This window comes from Zeugodacus cucurbitae, chromosome X (assembly GCF_028554725.1).
Source record: "Zeugodacus cucurbitae isolate PBARC_wt_2022May chromosome X, idZeuCucr1.2, whole genome shotgun sequence".
NCBI lineage: Eukaryota > Metazoa > Arthropoda > Insecta > Diptera > Tephritidae > Zeugodacus > Zeugodacus cucurbitae.
The window spans coordinates 2,265,001-2,278,558 of NC_071672.1; the positions used below are offsets into that span (position 1 = coordinate 2,265,001).

Below are 13,558 nucleotides of genomic sequence, written 5' to 3' on the forward strand. Positions count from 1 at the left end.
GCGGTAATGTATAGGTATACAACTTAAGCGCCATCCATTTTAAGGGCTAGTTGCTTCGGCAGGTGAGTTGTTACACACTCCTTAGCGGATTACGACTTCCATGTCCACCGTCCTGCTGTTTTAAGCAACCAACGCCTTTCATGGTATCTGCATGAGTTGTTAATTTGGGCACCGTAACATTACGTTTGGTTCATGACACAGCGCCAGTTCTGCTTACCGAAAGTGGCCCACTGGGCACATTATATCATAACCTCAACCTTCATATCAAGAAAGGTGAGGTTCTTACCCATTTAAAGTTTGAGAATAGGTTAAGGTCGTTTCGACTCTAAGGCCTCCAATCATTCGCTTTACCAGATAAGATTATTTTACATAATATTTAAATGCACCAGCTATCCTGAGGGAAACTTCGGAGGGAACCAGCTACTAGATGGTTCGATTGGTCTTTCGCCCCTATACTCAATTCTGACAATCGATTTGCACGTCAGAACTGTTTCGGTCTTCCATCAGGGTTTATCCTGACTTCAACCTGATCAAGTATAGTTCACCATCTTTCGGGTCACAGCATATATGCTCAAGGTACGCTCCAGTTAGAGGTATAAATAATAATAAATTATCATTATACATAACTATATGGAACGCCCCGGGATTGAATTAATAGTAAAATATTTCACTAAAAATTAATCCCATTATATAAAAGTTAAGTTAATTTCGCCATTAGGTTTAATATAACCCAATGACTTGCACATATGTTAGACTCCTTGGTCCGTGTTTCAAGACGGGTCCCGAAGGTATCCTGAATCTTTCGCATTGTTAATCATATAAATGCATACAATTAATATTAAAATCAATGATAATAATATTATTGTAAAATTCAAAAGAATTTAAGCATTATATATGTAAAATCTATCAACACTTTATCAAATCATCAGTATTTATTCTATGTTAATAAGCTAAAAGCAAATTAATTTGAATAAACTTAACACCAATGATCTTTTGATAAATATTTTATTATGTTAATAGATTACAATGTCCTTATATGAAAAAAATGCACACTATTAGTAATAATATTTTATGCTAGACGTTCCTCTAAATGTATATATTATTTGAAATAATATTGAAATTTTATTGTTTTTGGGAATACTAAGATTCTTATTTATTATAAAATTTCGTTCAAATATGAGGTGTTCAAGAATATATTTTCTATATTTCTTTTTATGCTATTTGTTCAAATAACATTGAACATGCATTCTTTTATGCCTTAGCAAATCCGAGGAGCTACATATAAAACATAAATTTGTATACATAATAAACACATAAACATATGTGCATTAATATGCAACAAGCATACATTATATGTTGCACACATACATGCAACACACATACATTTATATGAGGCACGCATGCATCTATATGCAACACGCATGCACTCAACTATTAATAAAAAAACATATTTATATGTATGCACAAGATAACCTATTGGTTATAAAAATACATTTGGACAATTGCATGTGTGCATTTGAAATAACCCCTTATCGTGCAACATATAAAATATACATATAGACATACGCACATACATATATAATTAGCTACTTAAGATATATTTAAAAATTGTATTTAAGCGATGACAAAATGAAAATAAAACTAGAATGAAATAATTTCTCAATAAGGCTAGACTATCACTTATTTTCCCCCACCAGCGGTAAGAAATATTTGACATAGCTAGTTTTAACATTTGAGAATGAATTAAATTCTCACTCAATGCAAGTCTATCATTGCCCCCCACCAGCGGTAAGGTTTGTTAGAAACTACATTGTTTTATAAAAATTGGTAGGCCGGATGTTTCTTACATTGGTCCTATCGAGCCTATGAAAGAGCTCAGCCAAAACAAAAGTCCTGAATTTAATACAGGCAAAATATAAGCCCTGTTAGTCATACAGGCGAAATAAAAAGTCCTGTTATTTATACAGGCACCATAAAAAGCCCTGTTAGTTAGACAGGCAAAATAAAAAGCCCTGTTATTTACACAGGCAAAATAAAAAGACCTGTTATTTACACAGGCAACATTAAAGCCCTGTTTATAATTCAGGCAAAATAAAATAATAATTGTAAGACGGGTGCATATTCCCGCATATTAACAATATAAAAACAACAATTTTTGTCGCGAGAATATGGCAATAAGGTTCTACAAAATGTGGAAGACTGAACCTAAATACCAATATCTGGATCGAAAAACGTCCATGATCATGAGGAAAATTGAAACCTTCAAAAATAAAATGGAAAATCTAAGTTTAGAATTAACGATAAAGAATTATCAACTAAGCTATTTGCAATCATTATACAATGATATTCAGAAGATGAAAAACGAATTAGATTTCAATGAAGAAATTGAAATCATATATGATCAAATAGGTGATGAATTTTTTCAAGAGCTTTGTTATTTTAATCGACAATCACAACAAGAAGAGCCAAAAAATACTTTTCGAAGTAATTTGGATAAAGAATTTATAATAATTCCAAAATTCTCTTCATCTACCACAACAAAGCTGGTTAAAACAAAACCAATACAAAAAGAAAAAGAGGAATTGATAAATATTCCAAATTTAAAAAATAAATTAAACCTATCTCCAAACCTATCTTCTGAAGTTGAACGAACTAAATTTGTTAAAACAAGTGATTCAGAAGAAGAAGAATTTATAATCCTTCCAAATCTCAATCTATTTTCTAAAACTAAGAAGAGACCAACTAAATTAGTTGAAGATAAGAAAGTAGAAGAAGAAGATTTTATAATAATTGCAAAATTTTCTTTATCTTCTGCAAATGAATTAGTTAAAAATATTAAAGTAGAAGAAGAAGAAGAGGAAGAAAGGAACGAAAACAAAATTACAGAATTACAAGAAGAAGCAAATAAAATTGAAAAGGAAGAGACTACTGAACACCCTACTTCTGAGGAAAAATCAACTGATGCGGTTGAAACCTCAGATGTAGACATACATAAAATCAAAAATGAAAAAGCTGAAACTGGAGATCAAGAAGTCGAGAGCAATATTCTCGCCAATGAGCAAATAACCTGGCATTTTTCTCCTCCGGCAGACCCACATTTTGGAGAAATGTGGGAAGCTAGCGTTACCGATCAAACATGCAAACTTTCAACGTTATTAAAATGCGGGGACACCAACTACTGTACTACAACATTCGAAGACATCACTTCAATCAACATACAAATATATAAAATGCAAAGCGACATCAATCCAATATCAATATTTTATATAATAATTTCTTTACCTCGGCAATATGTTCAAATAACATTGAACATGCATTCTTTTATGCCTTAGCAAATCCGAGGAGCTACATATAAAACATAAATTTGTATACATAAATAAACACATAAACATATATGCATTAATATGCAACAAGCATACATTATATGTTGCACACATACATGCAACACACATACATTTATATGAGGCACGCATGCATCTATATGCAACACACATACATTTATATGAGGCACGCATGCATCTATATGCAACACGCATACACTCAACTATTAATAAACAAACATATTTATATGTATGCACAAGATAACCTATTGGTTATAAAAATACATTTGGACAATTGCATGTGTGCATTTGAAATAACCCCTTATCGTGCAACATATAAAATATACATATAGACATACACACATGCATATATAATTAGCTACTTAAGATATATTTAAAAATTGTATTTAAGCGATGACAAAATGAAAATAAAACTAGAATGAAATAATTTCTCAATTAGGCTAGACTATCACTTATTTTCCCCCACCAGCGGTAAGAAATATTTGACACAGCTAGTCTTAACACTATTAATATTATGGATTGAAAAATACAATCCAGTAATATACCATGTGCTTAAATTCTTTTAATTGACTAAAAGAATAAGCAACTAATTGAGCATAGTCTTACAACCCTCAACCATATGTAGTCCAAGCAGCACTTTAAAATTAATTAAAGTACATAACAGCATGGACTGCAATATGCGTTCAAAATGTCGATGTTCATGTGTCCTGCAGTTCACACGATGACGCACAGTTAGCTGCGTTCTTCATCGACCCATGAGCCGAGTGATCCACCGCTTAGAGTGATAATTTTTTGTTTATTTTAATTTAATGTCAAGAGTTTTTAATTTATTGAAAGAATAACAATTATATTACATTTCGTTTTCGTATATTATATAAATTATTTTAAAACATCTTTCAATAAATTGTAATTTTCAACCCAAACATTTACAAGTTGCGCATGTCTTAGTCCAACAAAAACAGTAATTCCTTTTTTATTACATTTTATTTAATTTCTATAAATTTTTAAGGAATTATACGTTAATGAGAACAAATTAACTTATCATTTATATTATTTTTATAAATAATAAGTACAACTATATATGTTTAAAGGTTTGTTGTGTTCAAATACAATGTATGCGATATAATTTTCATTATACTACAATACAAGGAGTACAAAAAAAAAAGAAAAAAAAGAAAAACATTCAAATAAATGAATGAAAAGAAAAAAAAGAAAATAATTTTTCTTTTTTATTCTTTTTTTGTTTGTTTGTTTGTTTTTTTTTTTTATAATATTTACGGATAGGAACACAATAATGATCCTTCCGCAGGTTCACCTACGGAAACATTGTTACGACTTTTACTTCCTCTAAATAATCAAGTTCGGTTAACTTTTGCGAAACAACCATGAAACAAAAGGCGTCCCAGTGATCACGTCCGGAGACCTCACTAAATAATTCAATCGGTAGTAGCGACGGGCGGTGTGTACAAAGGGCAGGGACGTAATCAATGCGAGTTAATGACTCACACTTACTGGGAATTCCAAGTTCATGTGAACAGTTTCAGTTCACAATCCCAAGCATGAAAGTGGTTCAGCGGTTTACCCGGACCTCTCGGTCTAGGAAATACACGTTGATACTTTCATTGTAGCGCGCGTGCAGCCCAGGACATCTAAGGGCATCACAGACCTGTTATTGCTCAATCTCGTTACTGCTAGACGCAATTTGTCCATTTAAGAAGCTAGTGTCCTTATAATGGGACAAACCAACAGGTACGGCTCCACTTATATAAACACATTCAAACACTTGCACATTCAAGATGAACTCATGAATGAAGGCTATATAAGCTTCAACACCATAATCCTGAAAGCATCTATTTAATATATTTGAGTCTCGTTCGTTATCGGAATTAACCAGACAAATCACTCCTCGAACTAAGAACGGCCATGCACCACCACCCATAGATTCGAGAAAGAGCTATCAATCTGTCTTACACGCTTATGTTCGGACCTGGTAAGTTTTCCCGTGTTGAGTCAAATTAAGCCGCAGGCTCCACTCCTGGTGGTGCCCTTCCGTCAATTCCTTTAAGTTTCAGCTTTGCAACCATACTTCCCCCGGGAAGCGCCTGAGAGAGCAATAGTAGTAGCTACACCCAATTGCTAGCTGGTATCGTTTATGGTTAGAACTAGGGCAGTATCTGATCGCCTTCGAACCTCTAACTTTCGTTCTTGATTAATGAAAACATCTTTGGCAAATGCTTTCGCTTAAGTTAGTCTTACGACGGTCCAAGAATTTCACCTCTCGCGTCGTAATACTAATGCCCCCAAACTACTTCTATTAATCATTACCTCTTGATCTAAAAACCAATGAAAGTAGAACAGAGGTCTTATTTCATTATTCCATGCACAAAATATTCAGGCATTTGGAGCCTGCTTTAAGCACTCTAATTTGTTCAAAGTAATTGTACCGGCCCACAACAACACTCGATGAAGAGCACTGAAGCAGGTTTAAATAGGAGGAATATATAAAAAATACATTGTATTAATTAGTATTGAACCACAACCACCACGATACTCCCCGAGGGGCCAGTCCGCATGAGCAGGTTGGAGCGAACTCCAAGGGCTCCTGCTCCCCGTGGTACCAGAATTAAGTCTCCGGTCAGACCTCGTAGCCGAAACTACTACCAGTTGAGCTTTCATACAGTTCTGGACTGGTGACCTGGGATTGAATCCCATTCTCTCATCCAATTCATACACCTTTCATACCAGAAGCTAACCGGTCAAACGACCCTAACTGTTCGGCATTCCGACTAGTGGAGATCACACCACTAACATCTAACCGTCCATCAGTCCAACTAATCCCCATACCCCCAAGGTCCCTAATGTCTGAGTACATCGGGCATTCCGCTATAACATGCACCCAATCCTCAACTCACGCCCCACACATACACTCTGGACTATCTGCAAGGTGCTTCTTATGTAAGAATGCATTAAGAGGCCCATGCCCCGTAAGCAGGAAACCCAGACTTAGGCAAAATCTGAAGTCTGGGTTTCCTTCTACATACCTAACGTCCCAGATGTACTCATAAGTCACCCGACCATTGAGACTACTGTCCCAACGTTCTTGCCACCTACACCTGACCCTATCATCTAGAAGCCTCTTGCTCCCTAGATATCCCTCCCTCTCCACATCATCATCGGAAATCAAATCATTCCGCAGCAATGACACACTCAGACCCCTTCTTAACCTGACTGATACAGCACGTTGCATGACAACCAGGTCAAGAGGGGGCGCACCTAGTAACACCTGCAACGCATCCGTAGAAACGGTGCGACATACAGGCAGACAGGCGAGCATCATGCAACGCTGGACGGAGAGGAGCTTTCGGCGACCGAAGACCGTCGTGGCAGTTCGCCACCATACAGCAGCTCCATAAGTGGCACAGGCCACAAACAAGCCGCGGTATATGGCGCGAACAGCACGACGTCCGAGGCCCCAATCACTCCGTAAAACGCGCATAACCTTACCTACGACCGCCTGCAGTCGCACCTTCACACTCACCAAGTGTGGAGTAAAACACATTCTTTCACTCATGGTCAACCCCAGGTACTTGACTTGCGTCACATACCTGATGCCGACCCCATTCACTCGGACAACCGGTGGACGCCCCGGTGACAGTCTGCCTTTTAAAAGCATTGTCACCGTTTTGTCCATCGAGATGTCGCCGCAATGGACTCACACACACCAAAGGAGGGGAACGAGGAGCAACCACAATTTGGATCAAATTATGATCACTCAGACCCCACCCTCCTCTAACCTCCCACTTAAAATCAAACACTCTACTTGCTGCCTCATTCATAAGCGTCACGTCAATATCACTCACACCCCTAGGCCCATCAAACGTATACCACTCACTCGGCTCATTCAGAATGTGAAGGCCCTTAGCCAACACCCATTCATTCATTACCTCACCTCGAACGTGGCTTTGATATCCAGACGAATGTCTGGATACCTTACTAAACCACATCGAGGACGAGGCATTCGCATCCAACCCTAGGACTAATGGGCTACCACTCGCCAGAAGTAGTAACTTATCCATATAGCCCAGGTAGGGCTCTAGGGGCTCGCTAAATTTGCAATACAAACTAGCGACAATCATTCTACCGAACTCCCCCTCTATAGACACACACACCCCCTGTTGTGACGAATCCAAGACTACACAATCGTAGCCGGAATCATTCACAACTATTGCAGCATTAACCCCAAGGTCCGTAAAGACCCTAAAACCTCCAGGAAGACCCCGAACCACACCATTGGTGGCGTAAGGCTCCTGAAGTAAGGCAATGCCACACCCCCCCTCAATCATACAACCCCCCAACTCACACATAACGGCATACGACCCCTGACAATTAAGCTGAAAAATCCCCCCCATCAGTGTCTGGAGAGGGCACGCCCAACAACGCCACAGTAAATCGGGCAGACAGCTGACATCATAAGATGCCCAGCTGGTCTACCCTTAAATGCACAGTTGCGACAATGGGGGGCATTGCCACAACCGGCAGCTCTATGTCCTTCTTGACCGCACCGCCTACAAACATCTGATTTGGCCCTACACTCAGCCACTCTATGGTCAAAACCCATACACCGGAAGCAGCCAGCAACTGGGCTATCCGGTCGAACCCTGAAGGAGAACCACTTTATGTAGCACCTTCCCGCCTCCAAAAGGGCGGACATTAATTTGTCCGACCCCTCAAGGACAACGTTGGTGCTACCATCAGCAGCCACCTTCCAGGGCCGACTGACCATCCGCAAATCTGACTTTCGTGCCTCAGGGCTGATGTCCTGAAGGTTCAACCGAAAGAGCTCCTCCATGAAGTCATCATGGGAGATTTCGGTGTGAACCCCCTGAACCACAACCCGCGGACCCAACTTCCGGTTCACACTCACATCCAACCCCACCTCCCCGAACTTGGCATTATTCGCCACCTTTTTCCTCTCTAAAACAGAGGGGGTGCGAATAACCACCCCACCACCCTTAATCGGCTTCACCTCGTGTACATGCACTCCGAAGGAAGGTCCCACCTCCTTCACGACCTTCTTAATCACCTCCTTAGAGGAGGTGGTCGGGGCCTTGCTTCTCACCACCACCGACCAAGTCTCAACCGGCTTCGGCAATGCCGGAGCAATCGCATCCAACACTGGCGCTGGAGGCGCACGCACCGACTCAGCCGGAGCCAAACCCACAACCGACCTCTTCGATTGGGGAATAGATCCCCCACAACCCCCCTGAGAGCGTCAACCTGACCGCGAAGATGGGCATTCTCGGTTACTACCGTCATCAGAAGCGCCTCGTACTTCGAGGCAAGCTCCATCAGCCCCTTCGCAGTAGTGACCTCAAAGTCTTTAACCCCAAACACCAATGCGTTTAATTCCGCCGTCACTGCCTTCATGGCAGCAACATGGCTGATAGCGCCTCCCCCAACCACACCCCCATTAACTCCACCCTCACGTTTCCCTCCCTCCTTCCCCGAGCTGACTTTCGTCGATCCCTCCTTCGCGACGCTCTTTTTAGCAACGCCCTTTTTCGCGACGCCCTTATCAGCGACGTTGTATGGAAAGAAGTTTTTGGCGACCCCTGACCTTTGATGCTAATTCCCACCATATAGCGGCTCCATATGTGGCACAGGCCACAAATAAGCCACTATATATAGTGCGAACCGCACGACGTCCGAGACCCCAATCACTCCTTAACACGCGCTTGATCTTGCCGGCAATTCCTAACAATCGCTCCTCCACGTAAACCAAGTGAGGGTTGAAACACATGCTTTCGCCGATGGTCAATCCCAGATATTTGACTTGCGTCACATACCTGATATTGACCCCATTCATTCGGATAATCGGTGGACGAGCCGATGACAGTATGCCTTTCAAGAGCATTGTCACCGTCTTGTCAATCGATACGTCAACCCCCACACCTATACCCCAATTGTGAACAATTCCTAACAGTCGTTCACCCTTTCGTTCTAACTCCAATCGTGAACGACCGTCAACTAGGAGCAGAAGGTCGTCTGCATATGCACAACAACCACAAAGCGTTTCAAGTTGGCCAAGCAGAGAGTCCATCATTAGGTTCCAAATATATGGACCACAGATGGATCCCTGTGGGCAGCCTCGTTCTACCCTAATGTCCGCGCTACCATTCATTCCTACGATGGAGGCTTTTCTGTCCGAAAAGTAGCTCTGCCAGAGACTAATTTCCGGACAGCCAAGTTCCTCCAATCGTTGAATCACCCGATTCCAGATTAGGTAATCAAATGCCCCCTTGAAATCGACAAATATGCCAAGGACATATTTGTTGGCATTCTCCCGGACAGCACGCTGAACATACATCCAGGCGTCCTCTACACTACGTCCCTTCCTAAAGCCATACTGCCTATCCGACCTCAAATCCCGCGTTAGCTCCTGAAGCCGTTCCACCATAACCCTCTCCAGTACTTTACCCAGCACTGGAAGAAGACTGATGCCCCGATAAGATCGTGGATCACTCCTAATCTTATCAGGTGACTTCAGGAGAGGAACAACCCTAGCACTTTTCCACTCACGTGGAAAATACCCCTCACAAATGCACTTATCGTAAATGACCTCCAAGTATTCCGGAATGAACTTCCACAAGCTTTTGCACAACTCTCCGTTCAAACCATCAAGACCTGGGGACCGTTTAGACCTAACCAGGCTAGAGGCATATCCCAACTCCCCATCATCAAGTGGAGGAACCGGTACCTCTTGTGCAAGAGGTGCCAGCTCCTCAGCCCTAGGAAAGAATGCTCCTAACAGAACCCCTGCACACTCACTCCAAGTTGATAACACGGTGTCATCAACACGAAGAGAAGTGATGTCCTCCCTCCTACGACCCCTACAAATCCTTAAGACCTGACACCAGGGGTCATCCCTATGCTCATTAACGAACCCCCTCCACTCCTCTTCTTTGATTTTAATTAGCATGGCCTTATACTCATGCATCGCACAACTAAAATCGTTCCTAATCTGGGCCAACCTATCCGAATTTGACCGCCGAGCGCGTTGAAACTTCCGTCTCAATCGCCGGACAGCCCTCCTCTTCAGGGTTAATTCCTGCGTCCACCACTTTATTTTCCTAACCCTAAAATCCTTATATTTCTTCAACAACCTATCGTTCACTCCCCAGACCAATTCGTACAACCGAGCAATTTGCTCGTCCACCCCCAGATTTTCAAACTCACTAAGCGGTATGTCCAATACCGCTTCCCTAACACACTGTCCATATTGGTTCAAGTCGATACCAGAGGTACGCCATCGCCGCAATGGACTTGCATGCGTCGAGGGAGGGGAATTAGGAGTAACCATAATTTTAATCAAATTATGATCGCTCAATCCCCACCCTCCCATAATCTCCCACCTAAAACTGAACGCCCTATTTGCTGCCTCATTGATCAAGGACACGTCAATGTCGCTCCCCCCTCTAGGACCATGAAATGTGTACCACACGCTTGGCTCATTTAGGATGTGGAGGCTGTTAGCGGCCATCCATTCGCTTAATGCCCGACCCCGAATGTGGCTCCGATATCTGTGCGCCCATAGAGAAAACTTGCTAAACCACATCGAGGACGTGGCATTCGCATCCATCCCTAGGATAAATGGGCTACCACTCGCAAGGAGTAGTAGGTTATCCATGTATCGCAGATAAGGCTCTATAGGTTCCCTAAACTTACAATACATGCTAGCAACAATCAGTCTACCGAACACCCCCTCTACAGAAACACATACACCCTCTTGTGACGAATCCAAAACTATGCAGTCATAGCTTGGGTCAGTCACAACTATTGCAGCATTACACCTAAGGTCCGTGTAGACCCTGAAACCCCCAGGAAGACCACTTACCATTCCAAAATTGGTGGCGTATGGCTCCTGGAGTAAGGCGATGCTGCACCCAGCCTCTATCATGCAACTCCCTAACTCGCACATAACTGCATAAGAATTCTGGCAATTTAATTGAAAAATCTCACCCATTAATGTCTGGCGAGAGCACGTCCGACAACCCCACAGTAAATCGGACAGGCAGCCGACATCATGAGATGTCCAGCTGGCCTTCCTTTAAATGCACAGTTGCGACAATGGGGGGCATTGACGCCACCTTCCAGGGGCGACTGACCATCCTCACGTCCGTCTTTTTGGACTCTGGGCTGAACTCCCGAAGGTTCAGCCGAAACAGCTCCTCCATGAATTCTTCATGGGATATTTCCGTGTGTACTCCCTGTACCACGACCCTGGGCCCCAACTTTTTATTGACGCTAACGTCCAACCCTACCTCACCGAATTTGGCGTTGCTCGCCACTTTCTCCCTCTCAGCAACAGAGGGAGTGCGTATCACTACGCCACCCCCCTTGATTGACTTCACATCATGGACACGAACACCCAGTGAAGGACCCACCTCCTTAACAACCTTATTTATGACTTCCTTTGAGGAAGTCACAGGAGCCTTGCTCCTCACCACAACCGACCAGGTTTCCACTGGTTTCCTCACCGTCGGCGCAATTGCCTCCAGCACGGGTGCTGGAGGGGCAGGCGCCGAGGGAGCAGCAGCAGCCGCCCCTGCTGTGCTCCGAGGGACAGAAGATGTCCCAATACCACCCTTCAAACCCTCAATTTGCCCACGAAGATGAGCATTTTCCGTCAGGACACTCATAAGGATCTCCTCATATTTAGAGGCGATCCCTACGAGTTCCTTCATCGTTGTGACTTCGAGGCTTTTCGCCCCGAACACAACCTCGTTCAACTGGGCTGTTACGGCTTTCATCGCCGTAACATGGCCCTCAACCCCAATAACACCCCCTTTACCCCCCCTGTTGCCCCCTACCCGGATGTTGTAGCCCGGAGTCTTCGCTCTCCGCTGGGGCTTTTGCCCCTCTCCTCCGTGGTGGAGGCATTTCTCCTACACAACACTAACGCACAATACAGACAACCGCACTTCCACTACCTGCACTGTACAAGGGTTTGTTAATGGCAGATGCCGCTATACCCGCACTGCTGGGAAATCCCACACTTCGTTCACTAATACACAGTACGTTAATGGCCTAAGCCGCTATCCTTACACACTTTTGGGAATACACACGATGTGTATAATCCCTCACGTACCTGCTTACTGTGTCTATTTCACTACAGGCTACCGACAGACCGGAAAAACCGAAAAATTTTATCACTTTCAGAAATACTGAAAAATACTTTTAAAATCGCTTTTAAAAACTCTCAATGATGCGCAAACACGTCCGTTCACTTCGAGGTTCTACAAACAACTCGCAGATAGGGACATCTAAAGCCAATATTAACGTGAGTACCTGCCGACGACGGCCTTACCTCACGGTGCTCAAAAGCGCAGCGGATCAAATCAATGCGATGATCAGCGCCCCGAAAAATGCAAAGCATTATTCAGTACCAATTGGCGTGTGGAATGGACACACTAACCACCTTGGTGAGGTTCGAGGCCTATCTAAAACCTCTGCCGTACTTTGGGTCCGGCACCCGGTTGCAGTGCAACTCCACATTGAGTGACAAATGTCACTCTCCCCGCATTCGGGTATTGAACCACAACCACCACGATACTCCCCGAGGGGCCAGTCCGCATGAGCAGGTTGGAGCGAACTCCAAGGGCTCCTGCTCCCCGTGGTACCAGAATTAAGTCTCCGGTCAGACCTCGTAGCCGAAACTACTACCAGTTGAGCTTCCATACAGCTCTGGACTGGTGACCAGGGATTGAATCCCATTCTCTCATCCAATTCATACACCTTTCATACCAGAAGCTAACCCCGGTCTTCAGCCAATTGAATTCGCCGCCTGAACAACACGCGCGCTAATCTTTCAAACGACCCTAACTGTTCGGCATTCCGACTAGTGGAGATCACACCATAACATATATCCGTCCATCAGTCCAACTAATCCCCATACCCCCAAGGTCCCTAATGTCTGAGTACATCGGGCATTCCGCTATAACATGCACCCAATCCTCAACACACGCCCCACACATACACTCTGGACTATCTGCAAGGTGCCTCTTATGCAAGAATGCATTAAGAGGCCCATGCCCCGTAAGTAGGAAACCCAGACTTAGACAAAATCTGAAGTCTGGGTTTCCTTCTACATACCTAACGTCCCGGATGTACTCATAAGTCACCCGACCATTGAGACTACTGTCCCAACGGTCTTGCCA

The 13,558-nt window shown here is 43.1% G+C and overlaps 1 non-coding gene and 1 pseudogene across 1 annotated transcript; both read right to left on the reverse strand.

Annotated features, from left to right (window-relative positions):
* LOC128923380 (large subunit ribosomal RNA) overlaps positions 1–1,167 on the reverse strand; it is a 3,728-nt pseudogene extending 2,561 nt beyond the window's left edge.
* A 2,779-nt stretch (positions 1,168–3,946) lies between these two features.
* LOC128923172 (5.8S ribosomal RNA) lies at positions 3,947–4,125 on the reverse strand. Its single transcript, XR_008472207.1, has one exon. It is a non-coding gene; the product is annotated as a 5.8S ribosomal RNA (ribosomal RNA).
* Between the last annotated feature and the right edge of the window lie 9,433 nt (positions 4,126–13,558).